Raw genomic sequence first — 11,637 nt, 5'->3', positions numbered from 1 at the left:
GTATCACAGGCCAGGGACCGGCCCCACAATAACACCTAGAGCAGAGCTGTGAGACAAACAGCCAGGCTGGGATGAAAAATTGCCAGTGATGGAGAATCTACCATGACCCTTGGTAAATGATTCCAGTCGTTAATTCCCCTCCCTGTCAAAAACATACACCTTATTTCCAGTCTGAATTTGTCTAGCTTCATCTTCCAGCCCTTGGATCAGGTTAGACCTTTCTCGCCTGGATTGAAGAGCCCATTATTAAATATTTGTTCCCCACGTAGGTACCTATAGACGGGTGTGACGGTTCACAGAAACTCCCTCAAGACTGTCACTAGATGTGCCAGGAGACCACTGAGAACAAACCCCCCTGCCAGAAAAGGCTTCCCTCCACTCCCGTCTTGCTGAGCTAGACACACCAGTCAGCTCCATCACAGACCAAGAAGTTGGGCCACGCCCCCTGCAGTTCACAGAAACTGAGCTTCACTTGGTCCAGGGGCTTCTCAGTTAACAGGGACTTTCCCAGCACCCAGTGTTCAGTCTTTCTGGGACCCTAAACCCGGAATAAATCCGTTTTACTCTGTATAAAACTTATACAGGATAAACTCATAAATTGTTCACCCTCTATAACACTGATAGAGAGATATGCACAGCTGTTTGCTCCCCCAGGTATTAATCACTTACTCTGGGTTCATTAATAAACAAAAGTGATTTTATTAAGTGTAAAAAGTAGGAGTTAAGTGGCTTCAAATAATAACAGGCAGAACAAAGTAAGTTACCAAGCGAAATAAAACAAAACACGCAAGGTAACGTAATACACTAAGGATCTAGTTACAAATACTAACTTCTCACCCTAGATGTTATCTCAGGTACAATCCTTTTCAGACCAATGTTGTAGTTTATGGCCTGGGTCCAGCAATCACTCACACCCCCATAGTTACAGTCCTTTGTTCCAGTTTCTTTCAGGCATCTTTTTGGGGTGGAGAGGCCGTCTCTTGAGCCAGCTGAAGACAAATTGGAGAGGCTTCCAGGGCCTTTTATATTCTCTCTCTTGTGGGCGGAAACCCCTTTGTCCTTCAGGGCAAAATCACAGCGACAAGATGGAGTTTGTAGCCACCTGGGCAAGTCACATGTCCATGAATGATTCAGCTTTTTTGCAGGCCGACACCATTGTTTACATGTTAGTTTGAACATTCCCAGGAAAGCTCAGATGTGGATTGGCATCTCCCAAAGTCCATTATAGTTAAGTACTCCCAATTACTTGAATCATCCCTTCACAATATGTTGGCCAAACCTCCCTTATGTGTTTCCTATAGCAAACACTTCAAATACAAGCATAGAGCCAACGCTCATAGCTTCTGATATAAAAATGATACATGCCTACACATAGGATGAATATATTCAGTAGATCATAACCTTTGCAAAGATATGTCACATGGCATATCTAGGTTCTGTCATATTTACACTCATAAGCATATTTCCATGAACATATGGAGTGCAACCTCACAATGGGGATCAAGTCACCCCTTAACCAGCTCTTTGTTCAGCTACATAGATTGAGCTCCTTGAGTCTCTCTCTATGAGGCAAGTTTTCTTTAATCATCCTCCTGGCTTTTCTCTGACCCCTTTCCAACTTATCAACAGCCTTCTTGAATTGTGGGCACCAGACCTGGGCACTGCATCCCAGCAGCGGTCGCACCAGTGGCAAATACAGAGGGAAAATCGCCTCTCCACTGCTCATAAGAACATAAGAACTGCCCTACTGGGTCAGACCAAAGGTCCATCAAGTCCAGTATCCTGTCCTCTGACAGTGGCCAGTACCAGGTGCCCCAGAGGGAATGAACAGAACAGGGAATCATCAAGTGATCCATCCCCTGTCACCCATTCCCAGCTTCTGGCAAACAGAGGCTAGGGACACCATTCCTGCCCATCCTGACTAATAGCCATTGATGGACCTATCTAGCTCTCTTTTGAACCCTGTTATAGTCTTGGCCTTCACAACATCCTCCGGCAAGGAGTTGCAGGGGCTGACAGTGCGTTGTGTGAAAAAATACTTTCTTGTGTTTGTTTTAAACCTGCTGCCTATTCATTTCATTTGGTGGCCCCTTGTTCTTGTGTTATGAGAAGGAGTAAATAACTCGTCCTTATTTACTTTCTCCACACCAGTCATGAGTTTATAGACCTCTATCATATCCCCCCTTAGTCGCCTCTTTTCCAAGCTGAAAAGTCCCAGTCTCATTAATCTCTCCTCATACGAAAGCTGTTCCATACCCCTAATAATTTTTGTTGCCCTTTTTTGAACCTTTTCCAATTCCAACATATCCTTTTTGAGATGGGGTGACCACATCTGCAGGCAGTATTCAAGGTGTGGGTGTAGCATGGATTTATAGAGAGGCAACATGATATTTTCTGTCTTATTATCAATCTCTTTCTTGATGACCCCCAACATTCTGTTCGCTTTTGTGACGGCCGCTGCATATTGAGTGGATGATTTCAGAGAACTATCCACAATGACTCCAAGATCTTTCTTGAGTGGTAACAGCTAATTTAGACCCCACCATTGTATATGTATAATTAGGATGATGTTTTCCAGTGTGCCTTACTTTGTATTTATCAACATTAAATTTCATCTGCCATTTTGTTGCCAAGCGACTCAGGTTGGTGAGGTCCCTTTGTAGCTCTTCGCAGTCAGCCTGCTCCTCAGGGTTCCTGTTCATGCCGCCCAGGTCGCATTAGTTCTTTGGCCACAGTGTCGCACTGGGAGCTCATGGTCAGCTGACTGGCCACCACAACCTTCCAATCTTTGTCAGAGTCGCTGCTTGCCAGGATAGAGCCCCCAGCCTGTACACCTGGCCTGCAGTCTCTGTTCCTAGTTTTATACATGTACATTTAACTGTATTAAAATGGATAGTTTTTGCTTGTGCCCAGATTACCAAGTGAGCCAGATCACTGTGTTGCAGGGACCTGTCCTCTTCATTAGTTACTACCCCCCAATTTTTGTTTCCTCTGCAAAAGTTATCAGTGAGGATTTTATGTTCTCTTCCAGTCATTGGTACAAATGCTAAATAACTCATCTCCTCGTTATTTCGTCCACAAATTAGACCTAATCTCCAACACACCAATTGTGGTCCACTGATTTCCAGTCTCATCCTTTTTGTTCACCAGCCATGATCTTAACACAGCTTGTCTGTTCCATCAGGAGGCCTGTTTGTTTGAACTAATTCAGTCTCTCCCTTTTGCACCTTTCCCCATCGACATTTCCTGCTCCAGATTGGTGGGACCCCTTGTGAACTGGCACTCATGTCTTACAGTGAGCTCACTGAGATGAGGTGGGGATTTTCCCATGTTATGTTGTATGTGAGTCTTACTGTTGAGCCTATGTGAGTTTTACATAAATACAGTGTGTGCCTCAGTTTCCCTCTGTGCTGCACCAATACCTCGGTGGTGGGAATAGGGGTGTGTGACTTTGGCTGAGACCTCAGGGGCAGGTGACGCTGCTCCAGCTGCCTGCATATATGGTGCCCTTCGCAACCTGAGACCCAGGAGGGGGATGCAACCAGGTGATGACCAGGTAATTCTTTGCCCAGGAAGCAAGACAAAGACAAGGAGGAGGAGCAACGGGGGTGTAACGATGCTGGTTCTGGCGGGACCCAACTGAGAGTGCCAATTCAGGACAAACTGCTTAAAGCAGGGCAGTTACAGCCCAAGGCTGGGGTTTCTGTGGACACCAAGGAAAACCAAACCAGCCAGACAGAGAGGACTTTGGTCTCACCCCGCTGGCGAACCACAGGTCACACAAGCAATTCCCTTAGACACCCCAGTTTCCCAGTATCCCCACCAGTGCCACTCTTTATGGGGACAGATGGTTATGAAAACCAAATACCCCAGTAAAAAGGTTCTCTTGATCCCAAAGGACCAAGCCCCAGACCCAGGTCAATATACAAATCAGATCTTACCCACAAATCACTCTGTTGCCAATCCTTTGGAATCTAAAATCTAAAGGTTTATTCATAAAAGGAAAAGGAGAGAGATGAGAGCTAGAATGGGTTCAATGGAATCAATGACATGCAGTGATGGCCAAGTTCTTGGTTCAGGCTTGCAGCAGGGATGGAATAAACGGCAGGTTCAAATCCCATCTCTGGAGAACATCCCCAGCTGGGAGGGGTCCTTCAGTCCTGGGGTCAAAGCTTCAGTGTAGCCAAGTCCCTCCAGAGGTCGGAAGCAGGACTGAAGACCAGATGGAGGAGCTGCCGCAGCTTTGTATACTCTCTTGCCATGTGGTCTCTCTTTCTTTGTCCCAAAGACAAGCTGCCCATCCCGTGGCCTGGAAACACCTCAGAGTTCTGTCCCTAGGCAGGTCCCTGCACACCTGGCTGAGTCCCCAGGCGTGTCTGTCTTCTCTCCATGGGTCAGCTGTGTCGCTGATGGTCCTTAATGGGCCACCCAGCAGGCTAGGCAGAGCTGACACCAACTTGTCTGGGGTGTCCCCCAGAAGCACAGCACAAGTTTGAACTACAGACAGTGTAGAGCCAATATTCATAACTTTAACTACAAAAATGATACCCACAGATAGACAGCATCATCCTAACCAGCAAACCATAACCTTGTCTGAGACACCTTATTTGACCCCCTTTATACAAGATTTGGTGCCACTACAGGACCTTGGTTGCAACAATGTTATATATGGTCCCAGTTCAAGTCAATAACATCACAGGGGGTGTTTTAGGTTGGAACGCTGGAAGCTGGCAGTCTGCTTGGGGGGACTGGAAGAGGGGGAGTTTAGGGCATCTGGCCCAGGACTCCCCAAGATGGACTTGGCTGAAAGTCACTGATTTCTGTGCTAAGAAGTTCTATTCTATGCTGTGTTCCTGTTGACTAATAAACTTTCTGTTTTACTGGCTGGCTGAGAGTCACGTCTGACTGCGGAGTTGGGGTACATGGCCCTCTGGCTTCCCCAGGAGTCCCTCCAGGAGGACTTGCTGCAGGAAGTGCACAGTGTGGAAGGAGATGCTGAATGCTCCCAGGTCAGACCCAGGAAGGTCAAAGCTGTGTAATCTTCTTGCCCTGGAGACAGTCTGCTCAGAGGGAGGAAGCTCCCCCGGAGTCCTGGCTGGCTTCGTATGGAGCAGTTCCAGCGCATCGCCCGGGGACTCAGTGACAACTGGTAGTAGCAGTGGGATAAACAGCACCCCGTGGACTGAGCATCCTGCACTAAATGACTGGGCTAAATGACTAGACCCCGGGGGGCCAGTTCCGCAGGGAACCTCGAGACTAAATTGCTGCCCCTGGTTAAGGGGGGGGGGATGTGGATGCCCACCTCACTGCCTTTGAGCAGGCTGGAGATTTGAACCAGGGGGACCCTGCGGAAAAGCCCCGGTGTCTAGCTCCCTTGCTGGGTCCCAAGGCCATAGACTCTGTCGGCCAGATGGGTGGGGAGGTGGACAGGCTCCCACTCCTGACCCCAACCTATATGTCTGTGTGGAGTTTCCTGGGGCCAGGCCCCTCGGACCCCCAGTGGGAGCGGAAGGTGATGGTCAATGGGGAGACATTCCTGGGGTGGCGAGATCCTGGGACAGAGAGAACTGTTGTCAGGCCCTGGGTGGTGCAGCCTCAGAGGTTGAGGGGCTGTGTGAGCTGGGTGAGGGTCCCAGGGACGAAGCCCCTCGCCCTGCCTATGGCCCAGATCCCTGTGCAGACCCAGGAGGGGTGGGGCTGGCTGGTCTTTGGGGTTCTCCAGGATACCAGCTGCGAGACCCTGTTGTGGGGTGACTGTGTCTCTTTGGGGCAGGATCCAGGCCCTGCTCCTGTAACTGCCAAGGGTTTGAATTTGAATCCAGGGAACCAATCGGCGGAGAGGGAAATGGTCAGTGAAAATGCAGATGACCTGGCTGGCAGCAGGGAGGAGCGGCTAGGCTCAGGCTACCTGCCTGCCTGTAACCAGACCCCTGGGGCTGGGTGGGACAGAGAGATGCTCCCCGCCCCCCTTGCACACCGGAAAGGGGGCTCACGTTGGCTCTGATGCTGTGAGGAAAGCAGGGAGCTCGCTGCCTACCCCCACTGGCACAGCAAGGGCAGCGCTGAGCACAGTGGGAGCTGAGACCCCAGCTGAGTGGGGGGAGACACAGGCAGGGCAGGGGATCTGTGGGGAGTGGCAAGGTGCTCGGTAAGGAAAGTTTGGATGAGCCTAGGCAGCCTTGTGAGCTGATGGCTGTGTCTAGTCAGCAGGGCGAGAAGGAGAGGAGAGTGGAAGATGAGTGTCCCTGGACCTTACCTGTTAGCTGGGTGGAGAATTGGGACAGTGAAGGAAACGTGCCTGTGCCTGTCAGAGGTATTGACTTGCCTGTGGAGGGAGCTACCCTGATCTCCAAGCAGGTGTCTGTGATCAGCCTTGTGTGCTGGGACAAGGGGAATGAGATCCCAAGCTGTGTGTCTGGTAAAGGAGAAAGTGTGTCCGGCTCTTCTTGGTCTGTGGAGCAGACAGAAGGGGCCTTGCAGCCTGTGATGGTTGAGCGTTGTGCAGCTGTCTCAGAGCTGGTTCTGGATTCAGCTAAAGCCCAGGAAGGGAATGGTCCTAAGTTTGTGTCTGCTCAGGAGAATGGCCCTGTAACTAGGTCGCATCCAGTTAGTGTCTATGTAAAATCCCAGAGACCAGACAATTCTGGTGCTTGTATTTTGCCTGTTGCTCGTGTGTGGTTGGGAAAGGGTGTCACAACTCTGTCTAATCAGGGTGAGATCCTAGCCAGGGCACAAGGAGAGCGTGAAGGTGATGTGATTGTGTTACCTATGGAGGGTGTGGAAACCTGTAGCAAGAAGGAAAAGATTCCTGAACTTGTGTGTGGCAAAGGGAAGGAGAAGGCTTCTGACCATTTATCTAGGAAGTCTGTAAGTTTGCCTGAAAGGGGGTTGTGTAGGAATCCACCGGACGGGCCATAGGTAATTCTGGATGTAAGGGAGACCCAGAAAGAGTCTGTTGTTGCTCAGGAATGTGTTCCTCTAGAGCAAGTCCTAGGTAAAGAGGGTAAGAGCAGAATTTCTGGGAGGGGTGAATTGTTGCATAGAAAAGCCCTAGGGAAAGGAATCCTCATGGAGTCTTTGCAAGCAGTTTACTGCAACTGAAGGGTGTGAAAGTGATTTAATCAAGAAAGTTTCAGTTCCTAACAGCCAGAAATTTTCTGTTGTGAATGGATCCACTGACTGTCCTGTTGAAAGACCCAGTGTGGAGAGCTTTGAGAAGGTCTCAGATGGAGTGAAAGCTGTTAAGAAACTTAAACAGTCCTATAACCAAGTGGCTGTGTTTGGCCAGCTTGTTGGGGAGAAGACCCAATCCAAGTTTGACCCCCTGGGGTTTTGGGGTGGCCAAAGGGCGGGCCGCAGAAACCTTCCCACATGCGGCCTGCGAGTGCTATCGACCACCCCCGACCTAAGGGAGGGCGTGAAACTGGAAGGGCCTGGTGTAACTGCTACCAAGGAATGGCAGAGACGCTGGGGCATCCATGGGAACGTTGGTGGCTTCGAACTTCCCCAGGTCACCGCCTAAAGTGACCCCGCTCAGTTCGATCTCGAAGGGGGGAGAGATGTGACGAAGTGGGACTGTTCGTAATGGTTCCTCCGAATATTGTGGGGGTGCCTCAATTTCCCTTATGCAGTTCTTAAGTATCTAGGTGGTGGGGTAAGGGTGTATGATCACTGCAGAGCCCTAGAGGGCAGGTGTGTGCAGGGGTCTGGACACAGAGAATGGCCGACACCCTGTTTCCTGGCAACTGATGGCCTGGACCCTTCCCCCCTGCAAGGTGAGAGCTAAAGGGTTGGAGAACAAAGGAGTCAGGTGACCTCCTGGCCTGGGAAAGGAACAAAGCCCAGAGGAGGGGGGGCTGGAGGGAGTTTCAGGTTGGGGGCTGGCTAGGACATGGAGTGAAGTGCAGACGTGGTTGTCTGGCTCACTGCCCTCCAAAATGGACCCAGCTGAGGGGTCCTGTTCTCTGCACCTGCAAGCTCTGTTTTAGACCATGTTCCTGTCGTCTAATAAACCTCTGTTTTACTGGCTGGCTGAGAGTCCCGTCTGACTGCGGAGTTGGGGTGCAGGACCCTCTGGCTTCCCCAGGAGCCCCGCCTGAGTGGTCTCGCTGTGGGAAGCACACGGAGGGGCAGAGGATGCTGAATGCTCCGAGGTCAGACCCAGGAAGGTGGAAGCCGTGTGAGCTGTTTGCCCTGCGGACAGGCTGCTCACCGGAAGGCGACTGCCCCAGAGTCCTGACTGGCTTCATGGGGAGCAGTTCCAGAGCATCGCCCGGGCACTCCGTGACAAAGGGCACCAGTCATAGCATAGGTGCAGGGAGTTGGAGAAGCTTCACCTGCCCCAGAGGTCTCAGCCAAAGTCACACACCCCTATTCCCACCCCCGAGGTATTGGTGCAGCACACAGGGAAATTGAGGCACACACAGTATTCATGTAAAAGTCACGTAGGCTCAACAGTAAGACTCACATACAACATAACAAGGGAAAATCCCCACTTCGTCACACTCACACCCAGGGAAAATTCATACTTATCACAAGGGAGACGCCGTGCTCCAAGGAGGACACTCCAGGGCAGCACCCGCTGAGGAAGGAGCCATTCTTTGTGTGAGAAGTGGCACAGACAGGTCCCTCCTCCACACTGGTCTGAGGCGCTGACCAGAAGCACTAGTGCTACGGGTGTGAAAAGGCCCAAGTGCATGTGACTGGTTCTGGGAGCCATGGGTGGAACCAGCAGCCTGGCTAAGCTGCGGAGAGCATTCCAGTGACCTGGGGTCAGGGAGTCCATTGTAGAGGGCAGGGAGAGGGGACATGGGGAACCAGAGAAAAAGAGGAGAAATTGGTATGCAAAGAAGGTAATGCATATTCATCAAATGTCTCACACGATCTTCTCATAAACAAACTAGGGAAACGTAGCCTAGGCAAACCTACTATAAGATGGGTGCGTCACTGTTCAGAAAAACGTACTCGGGGTAGTCATTAATGGTTCACAATCAAGCTGAAAGGGCATATTGAGTAAAGACCTGCAGGGATCTGCCCTAGGCCCAGTTCTGGTCCATATCTTCATCAATTATTTAGATCAGTGGTTCTCAAACTGTGGGTCAGGACCCCAAAGTGGGTTTGGGACACCAGAGCTGGCTTAGACTTGCTGGGGCTCGGGGCTAAAGCCTGAGCCCCCACTGCTGGGGCTGAAGCCAAAGCCCGAGGGATTCAGCCCTGGGCGGTGGGGCTCAGGTTACAGGCCCTCTGGCCGCGGCTGAAGCCCTTGGGCTTCGGCTTTGACCCCTACCCTGCCCAGGGCAGTGGGGCTTAGGCTTTTGCTTTGGCTCCAGCTCCCCACCTGGGGCAGTGGGAATCAGGCAGACTCAGGCTTTGTTCCCCCCTCCTGGGGCCGTGCAGTAATTTTTGTTTTCAGAAGGAGGTCGCAGTGCAATGAAGTTTGAGAAGCGCTGATCTAGATAATGGCACAGTGAGCACATTTATAAAGTTTGTGGACTATACCAAGCTGGGAGGGGTTGCAAACGCTTTGGAGGAAAGGATTGCAATTCAAAATAATCTGGGCAAACTGGAGAAATGGTCTGAAATAAATAGGATGAAATTCAATAAGGACAAAGTACTGCACTTACGCAGGAACAATCAACTGCACAAATATAAAATGGACAATGGCTGCCTAGGAAGCAATACTGCAGAAAAGGATCTGGGGTTACAGTGGATCACAAACTAAATATGAGTCAACAGTGTAATGTAGTTGCAAAAAAAAAAAAAGCGAACATCATTCTGGCATTCTGGGATGTATTAGCAGGGCTGTTGTAAGCAAGACACAAGCAGTAATTCTTCCGCTCTACTCAGCACTGATAAGGCCTCATCTGGAGTATTGTGTCCCGTTCTGGGCGCCACATTTCAGGAAAGATGGGGACAAATTGGAGAAAGTCCAGAGAAGAGCAACAAAATGATTAAAGGTCCAGAGAACATGAGCTGTGAGGGAAGATTGAAAACATTGGTGTTGTTTAGTCTGGAGAAGAGAAGACTGAGAGGGGACCTGATACCAGTTTTCAAGTATGTAAAAGGAGGAGGAAGAAAATTTGTTCTCCTTAACCTCGGAGGACAGGACAAGAAGCAATGGGCTGAAACTGCAGCCGGGGCGGTTTAGTTTGGAGATTAGGAAAAACTCCCTCCTCGCTCTCAGGGTGGTCACGCCTGGAACAAGCGGCCCAGGGAGGTGGTGGAATCTCCGGCCCTGGAGGTGTTTCAGAGCAGGTCAGACAAACCCGTCAGGGATGGTCCAGGAGTCCTGCCTCAGTGCAGGGGGCTGGACTAGACAACCTGGCGAGGGCCCCTACGGTTCCAGGACTGTGCAGCAGTGACAGTCTATCCCAGCCTAAGCATGCTCTCCCGGGCCCCGCCCTGCAGCCCGAGCCTGCCTTCCTCCGCTACTGCAGGGCCACCGGGTGGGCAAGGCGATGAGCAGGCCTGGATGGGCCCGGTGGCTGCGGCTGTCCCAGTGGGCCCATGTGGAGGAGGAGGAGGAGGAGGAGGAGGAGGGCGAAGGCTTGGCCCTGGACTGTGAGGGGGACCTGCAGGTGGCACCTGGCAGAGCCCTAAGTGACTCTGGTGCCAAAACCCTGGGGATGCTGGAGGCTGCATCGAATGTCTCACTCCAGCCAACAGGACTCCTGCTTCCCCAGCCACAGAGCAGGGCATGAAGCGGGGCTGGGCTGGGATAGGAACATGCTGGCCGAGCTGAGCAGGGCGTGCTGGGCTGGCGGGCTGGCTGGGGGGGTCGCAGGGCGTGCTGGGCTGGGGGGGTTACAGGGCTGGCTGGGGGGGTCACAGGGCTGGCGGGCTGGGGGGGTTACCGGGCTGGCTGGCTGGGGGGGCACTGGGCAGGGCTGGCTGGGGGGGCCACAGGGCAGGGCTGGCTGGGGGGGTTACCGGGCTGGCTGGCTGCGGGGGGGTTACAAGGCTGGCTGGCTGCGGGGTCACTGGGCATGGCGGGCTGGCTGGGGGGGTCACAGGGCTGGCTGGCTGGGGGGGCACTGGGCAGGGCTGGCTGGGGGGGGGTTACAAGGCTGGCTGGCTGGGGGGGCACAGGGCAGGGCTGGCTGGGAGGGTTACCGGGCTGGCTGGCTGCGGGGGGGTTACAAGGCTGGCTGGCTGGGGGGTCACTGGGCATGGCGGGCTGGCTGGGGGGGTCACAGGGCTGGCTGGCTGGGGGGGCACTGGGCAGGGCTGGCTGGGGGGGGGTTACAAGGCTGGCTGGCTGGGGGGGTTACAAGGCTGGGCTGGCTGGGGGGGGTTACAAGGCTGGCTGGCTGGGGGGTCACTGGGCATGGCGGGCTGGCTGGGGGGGTCACAGGGCTGGCTGGCTGGGGGGGCACTGGGCAGGGCTGGCTGGGGGGGTTACAAGGCTGGCTGGCTGGGGGGGCACAGGGCAGGGCTGGCTGGGGGGGGTTACAAGGCTGGCTGGCTGGGGGGTCACTGGGCATGGCGGGCTGGCTGGGGGGGTCACAGGGCTGGCTGGCTGGGGGGGCACTGGGCAGGGCTGGCTGGGGGGGTTACAAGGCTGGCTGGCTGGGGTGGGGTTACAAGGCTGGGTGGCTGGGGGGGCACTGGGCAGGGCTGGCTGGGGGGGGTTACAGT

This window comes from Natator depressus, chromosome 4, assembly GCF_965152275.1.
Source record: "Natator depressus isolate rNatDep1 chromosome 4, rNatDep2.hap1, whole genome shotgun sequence".
NCBI lineage: Eukaryota > Metazoa > Chordata > Testudines > Cheloniidae > Natator > Natator depressus.
The sequence above is the reverse complement of the archived record's forward strand: the minus strand, read 5'-3'. Positions refer to the sequence as shown.